Source organism: Acomys russatus, chromosome 18 (assembly GCF_903995435.1).
Source record: "Acomys russatus chromosome 18, mAcoRus1.1, whole genome shotgun sequence".
Classification (NCBI taxonomy): Eukaryota; Metazoa; Chordata; class Mammalia; order Rodentia; family Muridae; genus Acomys; species Acomys russatus.
In genome coordinates, this window is record NC_067154.1 from 38634268 (window position 1) to 38647073 (window position 12806).

Here is a 12806-nt window from a genome sequence, read left to right on the forward strand (position 1 = left end):
AGCAAGTCAGAGGAAGGAAGACATTAAGCAGAACCCTGCATGGCCTCTAACTCAGTGCCTGCCTCCAGGTTCCTGGCCTGGGTGAGTTTCTGCCCTGACTTCTTTAGATGATAAACAGTAACTTAGAAGTGTAAGCCAAATAAACCCTCTCCTCCCCAACTTGTTTTTTTGGTCATGTTGTTTCATTGCATCAATAGATATCCCAACTAAGATGTCAAATAGATCACTCCTATGTCTTTTCTCACTTTGGCATAAACAATATATAGGATCAAGGGTGGAAGGCCCTTGTGTGGACATTAGGTCATGTGTTTATATCAGAATGGTCAGGGCTCATGCAATGGAGGCTACTTTAGTGAAACAAATATCCAAAGCTTCCAGAGACCGATGATAATGAGAGTATATATAAAAAAATCTTCCATGTGTATATAACTAACACAAGGTCTTATCTAAATTTCCTTTTACAAGTAATTGAATCTAAAGTCAGTCTCAACAAATGAGTGGCTTTATTTTATAATTTTTCTTGATTATTAAGATAGGAAATGTCTTCAGTTCCCATAAAATACAGGTCACATGACACCTGTTCAGAAACTTTCCTATAAGTTACCTGGTCTCTTCTTTTAGCTCCCACAGCACATTTCCTTATATAAGCATCTGAAGGTATTTTCATATTTTATTGTAATTTATTTGTTTTACACCTGCATTGCTCAGGAAATTGTGATTGTCTCAATTGCAGGGACCATGTATTATTCATTTTTGTATTCCCAGCACTCAGAATACCACTTATGCATCAACCTCTCAATAAATATGTGTTGAATTGAATTTAAAAGAAGTCATAGATGTAAAAGTACACATGGATATTATTATCAGCTGAGTAGCATTTCACTATAGCATGATATACATCTAATTTGCTGCTTATGAGATTCTGTGTTGATGCCACAGCCACTTTGTCAAACACCTGGGATGCAGCAGTGCTCTTTGCCAGTGAGCAGCAGAAGTATATGTTGACAGTTTATTTCAACACATTATATGGCACTCAACCAAAATTGAACAGAAAGAAAAGATAGAAAGAAAATGACTATTTTCTAAGCCTCCATCACTCAGGTAAAACTAAATGGATTTCATGATGTTCAGGTGCCTTGGTTTGCATCAACTCTTATGTGTAAATCAAATTGATCGTCCTAAGTCATTTGGCCCAGGACTGTCATTCTCAGGCTCACAGTCATACAATGGTATATTACACTCTATTATTGCATACTACCTCACAGCACACTGTATCTATTACAGTCATCTCATGTGGAATTACCTCTTTCAAAAGGATGGAACACACCCTAAATTATAATGGCCTCATCACTTGGTCTGGTGTTAGCAGAAGAAGCCTTTTCACCACCATGTTATTACCTCAGCAGTGATTAGAGGAAAGGTAGTATTTCATTCTAAGGCTAAAATGTTTTCCAAGGAAAAGTAAATCTAGACCTTTGAAGATGCATAAGATTAGAATTGCAATGTATACAAGCATGTCCAGAATCACTCCAAATGTAGACCTGCAAATTACGTGATTGTATGCACAATGTTAAAATGTTAACTTCTATAATATCTACTAATATCTATAAAATCTACTAATTACACATCTCATTTTTTTTTGGCAATTCTTACAAACATGCTTGTCAAAATCTGCCAAGTATTTGGATAAAATAATCATGTACATATAGACTATAAATTATAGCTCCAGTCTGCCTACCAAAAATAGCAGTGCTTCCTCTTGCTTTTTGTTTTTTAAAGCTTATGATATCCATAGAAACTGCAAACACTTGTTTTCCTTCCCTTGTTTTGGCAGGACAAACCTGACAGTACAAGTTGAGGCTTGTGTTTAGCAATTACACAAGCCTTTAGACACTGAATATTTTATGGTAACCTTCATCCCAAATTCATCTTAATTTCCTACTCTTTTTGCTAGTCTCTTGCTAGCTGCACTTCTTTGAATCTATTTTAGCATTCTCATAGTGCTTATCTTTTCAAAACTAGAGTGATTCACTTTTAGGAAGAAGAGGGCACATTAAAACATAAATGCCAAAGTAAAACTATTTCCTCTAATGAATTGTACATTTCGTTTTGCCCATTTCTTGCTTTCATGCATTAGTAGTATTATATAAAAGAAACATCAAATATTTTATTGCAGTTGTTTCCAAAGTTTCAGTATCACTTTAGAAAATGTCCTTAACCCTAAAAATATTCAATCCCATGCTCCTCTCCTGGTAATTCTGACTCAAGTCTACTACAAAAAGTCTATACTTTTTGGATATATTCAAAAGTTACATTATATACTCTTGTATTAAGCTAATATATGATTTAAGAAACTATTTGGGTTTTAAATTTTATTTATTTATTTATTTATTCACTTCACATCCCGATTGTAACCCCCTCCCTCCTCTCCTTCCAGTCTACGCAAGTATTTGGAGATGGTACAATGATGCATCATTCCAAGATTAGAATGATATATAAAATTGTTAACATATACTTATGTTGGACACATGGTATACATCAGTTGTTCTCACCCTTCTTGATGCTAAAAACCTTTAATACAGTTCCTCATGTTGTGGTGATCCCAACCATAAAATTACTTTTGTTGTTACTTCATAATTATAATTTTGCTACCCTTTGAAAAAGTCATTCAATCCCTGAAGGGGTAATGACCTACAGGTTGAGGACTACTGGTATAAAAGATTAGATATACAGGTAGGTGATCACAAGGTCTTGATGAAACACAAACACTAAAAAGGAAACAAAGAGAAAATAGAAAACGGGCTAATTTCAATCAGACATAAGGTTAGCAGATACTGGGTGCAAATAATATTCATATTTATTATATTTATATTATTATTAGCAGTATTAGTATTAGTAGTATTATACATTTGTTCAGAAGTTTGAAAAGTTTCAAAAAATACTCATATCTCCTGTGCTTTCAGACCTCATCAGGTCATTACTGACCGACCTGGTATTTTATTTTATATATATATATAAAACACATATACATAATATTTACATATTATGCTTTAATACATATCAAATGACATGCTAAGGACTGTTAGAAATATTTCGTAACCGGTACATCCGTTCTTTCAAGAAAAAAACTCTTCGGTAAATCTGTGCACTTCTTTCTACCTCATAAAATGAAATCGTTTCTTTTTAACACTTCCTTTGGGTACAGTCATGCACTGGTAGCTGGTTATAGACCGCAAGAGTGAGTCTGTATCTCCCTCCCCAAACCTGCATCCTCAGTTACTGCAGTTCTCTGGTGATCACCCAACACCTTTCTTCTTTCTCCAGATAGAGCTCTGGATACCTCAGTGGATCCACCTACCATTTACCACCTGCAAACACTATAGGAACAATCACTGAGAACTGCAAAGGTACCCACCATGACTTCTTTTAATTTGGGAAAATCCAAGTGAACATTGCACTGTTAATGAGGTCAATAGCTATTTAGGTTTTTTTTTTTTTTTTTTTTTTTTTCATTTTTAAGCGTTTTAAAAGGTTATTTAAATAAACATAATAGGTAGGGTCTTTTTGAAATTAATGATGCATGTGGGCAGATTTATTTGATCCTAGGATTATTATCCATGCCTCACTGGTTTTTACTCAGTATTTCTAACAAGAGAATGACACTACTGAAAGCAATGATGCCTACAAGACCGTAGGCTATGTAGTACACAAGGTCCATCGAGTTTGTTGCATCCAATTATCTTTCCTATATGGATTGGATTATGGATCTGGTCTGACACACTTCTGTAACAATTATAGATTTTTTAAATGTTAAGAATAATTAATAATTTGTACACATTCCAATGTCATGTGCATGAGAGCATGAGCATATGTCTGCTGTATGTGTATGTGGAGGCCAGAGATTAATATTCACCCACTGTTCTTCACCTTACTTCCTGAGGCAGAGTCTGCCACTAAGTTGAACTTGCTGTTTTGGCTGAGCTGCCTTGGAACAGAGCTGCTTCTGCCTCTGCCCTATCTGTAGCGCTAGAATTACAAGGGCCTATGGCCACAGCAAGGTTTTACATGGGTGCTGACGATCTGAATGCAGGTCTTTTATGCTAACCCATTAAACACTTTACCCTATGAGCCGAGTGAATAGCCCGATCTTTAGGTCCTTTAAAAAGTTTTATCTAGCTATCCGATGCAGTGACTTGAAAAAAAAAATATTGGGTCAGCTGGCTTTGTGGCATACACCTTTAATACCAGCACTCAGAGAGGCAGAGGCAGGCAGACCACTGTGAGTTGAGTAGCCTGGCCTACAAAGCTAGTCGGGAACAGCCAGACTATGCAGATAAACACTGCCTGGAAAACAAAACAAGACAAACAAAAGAAATGCTTTGATTCTTAATTTCCCTTCTTTCGCTAGCCTGAGAAAGCTGTTTTGCAGTCAAGGATATTTTGGCAACATATGCCTTTTTACCATGTGAAAAACTCAATAAAGTATTTGGTCCATGTTTTTGTGGATGGGTTGGTATTCTCTCTCCTCCAGTAGGAGTCTTATCTAGTTACAGGGTGTCTTCTTCAGTCTTCAGGGCCCATGCTACTGGGATTCTCATCTAGAGACCCCCTCATATCCTCCCAGAGGCCTATTCTATCTTAGGTCACCAGTTTGTAACAGAGATGCCCCACCCACAGTTTCTTTTTTCTCTTCAGGCCTTCTGTTCTCCTACCCTGCTCTCTCCATATAGCTCTCTGCTCTCCTTCTCCTACCCTGTTCCCTATCTTCACCCACAACCTCTGTCTCTTCTATTTCCCCTTCTGAATGAGATGTACTTTCTTTGGGTCTGTGAATTGTAGTGTGGTTATCCTGTATTAAATGGCTAAAATCTGCTTATAAGTGAGTACAAATAAAGTGTGCCTTACTAGCTCTGGGTTACCTCACTCAGGATGATTTTTTCCTAATACCATCAGCTTGCCTGAAATTTCATAACAACAAATTTGATTTGAGACTTACCCTGCCTACAAGACATGCAGGAATAAAGCTGGTGGAGATAGAGCAAAGATTGAGGGATTGCCCAAACCAATGCGTGGCCCAACCCAAGACCCACCCCATGGGAGAGAGAGCCAAGCCCTGACTATTAATGATACTTCATTGTGCTTGCAGACAGGAGCCTATCAGAGCTGCCCTCTGTGAGGCTCCTCCCATCAGATGTTCCAAACAGATGCTGAGACTCACAGCCAAACATTGGGTGAAGAATAGGGCAGTCTAATGGAAAAGTGAGGGGAAGGGTAAAAGGACATAAAGGTGACAAGAGTTCCGCAAGAAGACCAACACAGTCAACTAATCAGGACCCAGAAGGGCCTGTGAAATCTGAAGCACTAAGGACCATGCATGGACTGGACCCAGGTCCTCTACATATATGTAGCCGATGGGCAACGAAGTTTCACGAGGGTCCACTAGTAAGGTTGGCAGGCTCTGTCTCTGACATGGACTCTGTCCTCAGCTTTTAGATCACTTCTTCCCAAAGGAACTGCCTTTTGTGGCCACAGGGAAAGAGGATGAACTCAACCCTGATGTGACTTGAGCTGGTTTTGGTGGGTAGGGGGAGCTCTGCTTTTCTGAGGAATATGAGAATGGGAGGGGAAAAGGAGGGTTGAACTGACAGGAGAGGAGGGAGCAGACTATGGCCAGGATGTAAAGTGGATAAATAAATTAATTTTATAAAAGAAAAGAAAGTGTTACTCTCAAATACTGAAAGTGTTTGGAGAGTACTACTGAATTCAATAGGGCCTGTATTTTCAAGTTGACTCAGTCAGCTTTTCTTGAACATGTGGAACACTTTCACTGTCAACTTTGGGCTGTCCAGATAGCTTAACTTTAAGTAGGACATCAAGTGAGATTTGAGTTTCATAATTTATGTTGGCTCTCTTAACATTCTGCTATGTTGGAAATACCTACAAAGACTGAGCAAGAAAACAGCACTGAAGGGAACTGAGACGGAGCTGTCACGATCTGAGACCAGACCACTGCTTAACACCAGACAGCCTTCCATTTCAAAAGGACTTTGGTAAGTGAGCATTCACAATTTGTCATCAATGACTTCGTCAGAGTTCCTATGCGTGCGCACGTGCGCACACATGCACACACGCACACATGCACACACGCACACATGCACACACGCACACACATTAACACATGTATATACACACATTTTATATATTCACACACATACACTCCCACACACTTCCCCCCCACACATATTCACACATTCACACACACACACATGCACACATGCACAAACATTAACACAGGTATATACACACATTTTTACATATTCACACACACACTCAAAAATACTGCTTTACAAAAACAAGTGTCAGTGCTCTAGATGTCTAGGACTTCTCAAATCTGTCTTCCCACTAAAAGCAGAAAACAATTCTATGTGTCCACTTTGAGCCAAACTTTGTGTTTAAATATTCAGCACAAATTATACTTTGATTTGCTCCATAAATATCCTACTGAATGAGTGTTCTTTCCTGTCTTTAACAATGGGATGCAGGATCATAAGGTAATTCCATCACCCCATATTAAGTTCTGCTAAGTGGCAGAATGGTCGCTGTTTATTTGCTTCCCATTTGGCAAAGAGAATTTTCCATTGCTGAGAGATTGATGGGAGGTCAGTACGTTTACACATTTGCATCCTTTTTTCTATTAATTTTATTGATGAATTATTTTAGAAATTCCAGCTATCCCCAATAAATCTCTTTTGAATTTAGAACTAGCTCATCAATTCTTGCTTGTTCCATTAGAAGAAAAGTATGTTTGTTTTGCAGTCTTATATTACGATTACCTTGAAATATGAAAGATCTCTATTTCTCATACGGGTGTGGGGATCTATGGAAAAGGCAGCGATGTCATTTTGGCAGTGCATCATCCTGAATCAGAAACTAAAGCATGCAAACTGAAATTGATTTGTAACAGGTGCCTTATTAGAAGCAAACATCAAGAAAACTAGAATCAATGTTGAAACAAAAATTTGTCTTGTAAGCAATCCTGAGTGAAATGTGTTGACACAGCATCACATTCTGTAGCCCCACTTTTGCATGCTTTTCAAAGCACAGCTATCTCGGGCTGAGGGGGATGAATAATTGACTGATCACTGCATAATTCAACATAGTGTTGTAAAAATTCAAGGTCTGGCAAATCTGAAGCTTTCCTTTTTTTATTGAGACTGAGGTTAAAGTTTCAATCAACCTTGAAGAAACATTTAAATAGCACAAGGATATATGATTTATTAAAGTGCGTATTATTCTTTCTTATATTCCCTCCTTCATTAAGCTGACTCACATAATGCATCTATAAAGTCAAAAGACCATCCATAAGGTTTATTAGGACTCTGTCTGTAGTGACTTCAAAAGCACTACTATTGTCTGTGTCTAAACTCACTTATTAAGCAGAGAAATCCAAATAAATTGCTTCCTATAAATGTGTTATCCTGTCACATATCTTGTTAAATATTCAGATGCTATTGCCCATAACATTCTAAATATTCTAGAAAACAATCTTACAGAAATACATAAATTTACTTTTGTTCTTTCAATATTTTTCTTTACTATATCCTAGACATTCCTTTTATAACCAGAACACAAATTGAAAAAGATAGAAATGGGCCTAGTCAAAAAGAGAGACAGGGATCAATTTGACAGAGAATACAAAATATGATAAGAGCTGTTTGTATTTAATTAAAGGTGAAATATTAACGATTATGTTATAATTATTTTAATATGTGGTTATTTTCAAATACAGACCAAACAGTTGCTTCTATTTGTTTTTCTGAAGATATTATGAAAAATATTTCCATATTGTATTCAATATTAAAATATTTTATAACATGAATTGATAATTATTTTTATTCTTATCAGAAGGAAAATGTTTAAGCACTAGTAATCTTTGGATAATTCTGAAAAAATATTTTAAAATCCTTTTATTGTATAGGATTTGGTCTTGATATATATTTTTCTGTCATGTGAAGGCTGTATTTTAACTAATATTAGTTAAGAAAATTATAGTGTTTTTTTTAAACCATGCTTCTAATGTGTATGTGGGAAAAATGGGATAAATGATCCATTCTCTGAGAAAAGGTGAAGTTGAGTTTTTGTAGTAAAATTTTCATAAAAAACTAAAAGTAAGATATTTGAGAAAATTTAAATTATATATGTATTTTAATTTTTTATTAATTTATTTTTATTACATCTCAATAGATATCCCATCCCTTGTATCCTTCCATTCTTCCCTCCCTCCCATTTTCCCATTATTCCCCCCCCCCTATGACTGTTCCTGAGGGGGATTTCCTCCCCCTGTATATGCTCATAGGGTATCAAGTCTCTTCTTGGTAACCTGTTATACTTCCTCTGGGAGAAAGAAATTTACTATAAATCTAGTAGCATATAATCACAATACAATCTTTATATAAGCCATGCCCACCCAAAGAGAAAAGAGAAAAAACAAAACACTAATATTTTCTCTGAAAAAAAATCTGATAATCTTAGTGAGAAGATACACAATAATTAAAGAATAAAATAAATATCATAATTAATCACCCACAATTTTTTTCAAACTCTTTCAAAAATTTATTTTATTTATTTATTCAATTTACATCTCAACTGTAGCCCCCTCTTTCCTCTCCTTCCAGCCTCAAACACTTAAAATTTTAAAATCATGGTACAAAATTAAAAAAATAGTTCTTCCTGCTATATGTAGTTTATTTACCCATGTGTAATAATGTTAATGTATATGTTAAAAAAGAAATATAATAAAAATATTAAATCAAAAAATAAGGTTAAAAAATACAGTTCAACAAACAGGAAGCAATTTGGAAGTCAACAGCACTGACAATTGTGAATCTTTTCAAAATATTACCGTGGAGTTGTATCCTAAGAACTCTTCGATGTCTGGCATAGCTTAAATTCCTTTTATATATGTGGCTCTGAACCAGAGAGTTATACAATCAGCAACCTGGTTTCCTTCTAAGCCACAAGGATTACCTCCAAATCACATAAAACATTTTTGCCCTGAAATTTACTTAGCATTTCCATGGTCTGTCTAATGAACTAAAAAAAAAAAAAAAAAAAAAAATATCATTATTGCTAGGTTCACAGGAGTGCAGGCCTCGTGGCACACACTGTTGATTTGATACCCTCTGTGATGGCAGTGTATGGTTCAGCAGTTTGGTTAAACAGCACATCAGCAGTAGTGATGGGTGATCAATCTCATCTCATTCCCCATGGCATTGCTCCCCAAAGAGTCATTATTGAGAATAAAGTGAGGAAAGGTATCAGAGAGAGTCATAGGATCTATGAATTAAAGAAATGATAAAATGAACAAAAATCTTGGGTAAATAATTGTTTACATCCTTGTTACAAAAGGAGAGGGAATTCATTAATATGTTTTAGGAATGACAAATTTATTTTAATATTTAATATTTGTTAATATCATCATACATTCCCAAAAACAGAACATTGTGCTTATATATTAATATGGACTTGGATGACATAATTATTTTAAAGATTAATTAAAAGAAAAATCACAAAAAGCTTTTAAAAGTCCTGTTCTCACAAGATTAACATAAATATCTGTGCTGTTAATATTTATACAGAAATCAAAAATCAACAGTGTAAGTAGCATAAAAACACAACTCTAAAACTTGTACTTATTTGCAAAGTGATTTATTTATTTATTTTGCAATTACACACAAACACACACACACATATAATGTTATGCATGCCACAGAAATTTCTTTATTTTATTATTATCTTGAAGAAAACTTGTTGGGAAATGCTATAATTAAAAAAAAATATTTTTTGAGATAGTATTTTACTATGTAGATCAGGCTGGACTTGTACTCATAAAGATCTGCTTGTCTCTGCCAACTGAGTTTCGGGACTAAGGGCACATACCATCACACTTGGCTAAACTTACTACAGTAATGAAAATTCATATTTACTTAATTTTGATAACATCACAGATAGCTGCTTAGAATTTTCTATGTATTTTCTAATTATTCCTCACAAGCAGGCTCTACTAGCTACTTTCATGAGGAAAGAGGCACTTTGAACAATTATCTTATGTGTCTAAGATAATAACATTTATACATTTTGGAATAAAACATTGAGAATTTGACTTCAGTTTCTTCTTACTAATCATTGTGTAATGTTATTTATATATTTTTACTTCCCTCAAAATATTTCTTCAAATGTCCAGAGATTTCCTTTTATTTTTAAGGAGAATTTCCTTTTGAATCTTACATATGTAATAGTATATCCTTATAAGCCTGACTTTCCTTTATCTCTTGTTCTGTATTTTATAATCAACATAGTTATTTTCAACAGCAAGTGACAAAATTAAATCTTTACCAAATTTCACAAATCTAGTTCAAAGAGTAGGGAATTTCAATGACGTACTCAAATCTCATGTTGTTTCAGTATCGCTTCTTCTCCACTTCCACATGCCAATTTCAATTTCACATTGACTCAAAAAACTAGTACACATATAAATTCCATATGCAATAGCCAGAAAGTGGGAGCCTTTCAAAGATCTCCTGGAACATCCTTCATGTATCTGTAACTGCTGTGTGACACTGTCTCTGAGAAGACTTGAACAAATACTTATCCCAGATAGGTAACCAATGGAGCCTGAAGTACAGATACCACCAAAATCCAACTTGGTGAACCCATATATGCACACACACACACACACACACACACACACACACACACACACATGTATGTGTATATGTATAAAACACCCATACATATGTGTGCATGCACACACACATTTTATATATTCCCACAAACTGCTGATGGAATAGAGAATGTATTACAATTTCAGAAAATAGTACATATGGGACAAGATGGTAGGTAGGTGCGGGGACCAGCTTATGGACCTTGTTGTGATTAGTGAAACATACATTTTAAGCTTGCCTCTCTTCTCAGAAAACACTTGTTCATATAAGAAGCAATAGAAATGGGAAAGGTGAAGGGACTCTGACCAACTGAAGCACGGCAAGCGTGGCTTGGTAGGCCTTGCCTTTCTCTGTGGCACTGGAAATGGCAAAAGTTGTGAAGTCAGCACAGATGGTTGACATAATTCTGGCAATGCTGAGCTGAATGCTGCCATCACTCCCCTTCCGTCTCTCACTTTTCCGCTTTAATCTCTGCATGTCGTATTCTTGGGGACTTTCTGCATTACGATTCATTATATCTTTTCCCAAGAAAATTATGTCTCAGTCCTTTTTTGAAACATCCTAAACTTATTTCCTTTATGATTTTAGGTTTATCAAGCTCTATATTTCTTATGCCCTAGAGACCGTGATAAATGAGAGCTGAGCTAAAAATATCTAAATGAGTCCATGAGTCCAGGAATCTTCCTGAGGTGTCTACCCCTAAGCAAACTCACACAGTGTACTTGGCACAGGGTAAAGAGAGACAATTGACCATCTCTGACTGACTAGAGAATTAGTAACAGATTCTAAGCCTCCATTTAGACCTCTCTCCAAATGTAGTTTAAATGTAGTTTAAAGATAGGGGGTTATAAAGGGAACACCCTTGAAGGAATAGAAGTCAGTAAATAAGATAAGATTGACTAAAATAACCTTTTACTTTATAGTGTAGATGATGAAATGATATAGTAAACAGAATTAGGTATTAGTATTTGTTATTCATAAAAAGACTAGTTCAAATATTTTCTGTTTGTGTGGAGCATTTTGAAACTACTGTCAGCCCAAAAGCTGGATGTCGTATAATAAATGTGTTTGCTTTGATAGAGACATTCTTTAGATTTTTTAAATTGGAATTATTGGGTTAACAATAAAAATAAATTCTGTTCTATTTGTACTTCCTAATTGTGATTGAACTTATAACCCTGAACATGTAATGAAAAAAATCAAACACGTATCCGGAGACAAAATGTTATAATCTGTACTTCTTGGATAAGCATTAGTGTGTCTTTGTTCTGGGAAACTTGTATAAATAAATAAAGAGACAATCTGATTGCTAGTCAGTCAGAGCTGCACATCGCACTGGACTCTCTCCTCTCTCATGGACTCATTTTCTCCTCAAAGGCCACCATATCAACCACTATGGCTGGCTCCTGGAACCTCTGCCTGGCTATAAACTGTTATGTTATGTTCCTGAAGCTAGCCACCAAGGTCTATTTATGTGGCTACTTACTCATCCTGAGGCTGACTACAAAGGTCTAGCTATCAGAGCACTGAAATCCAGCAATCAACACCTTCCCTAATTAACAAACCCAACTGAAATGAAATACTTCATCTTAACAGAAAGGTTTCCCCCTTTCCCTTTATAAACCACTATTTTTAATGGGCTATGGCCTTTGTGCTATTCCAGGACAAATACCCCTCCCCCTTGCTCCTTGTTTCTGTCTTCTTCTCCCTCATTCTCTATTTTCTGTCTTTGTCCCTTATTTGTTCCTAGTGTTCTTTTGGGACAAATAAATCTCCTTGGGCTGAGATCTTGGTCTTAGGAGTCCTGAGTCATTACCAATCTCTTACAAAAAGATCATGGAGCTGTTATCTGTTGCACAACTTTCTGAAGTCACAGAAAAAGTGAAAAAAATGGATATTGAAGTGGATGCTGTCTAAGTTAAAGTTTGTTTTGCTGTGATAAAGCACTATGACCCTAGAGCTTCATTTGCTTCAGAAACAGGGCCCTGACACCCCTGGACTGAAAGTGACTGGAATGTCTTGATGACTGGCCTTCATGATACCAGAAAATGCCATGCAAGTTTCCAGAGGAGGGAGGCATGG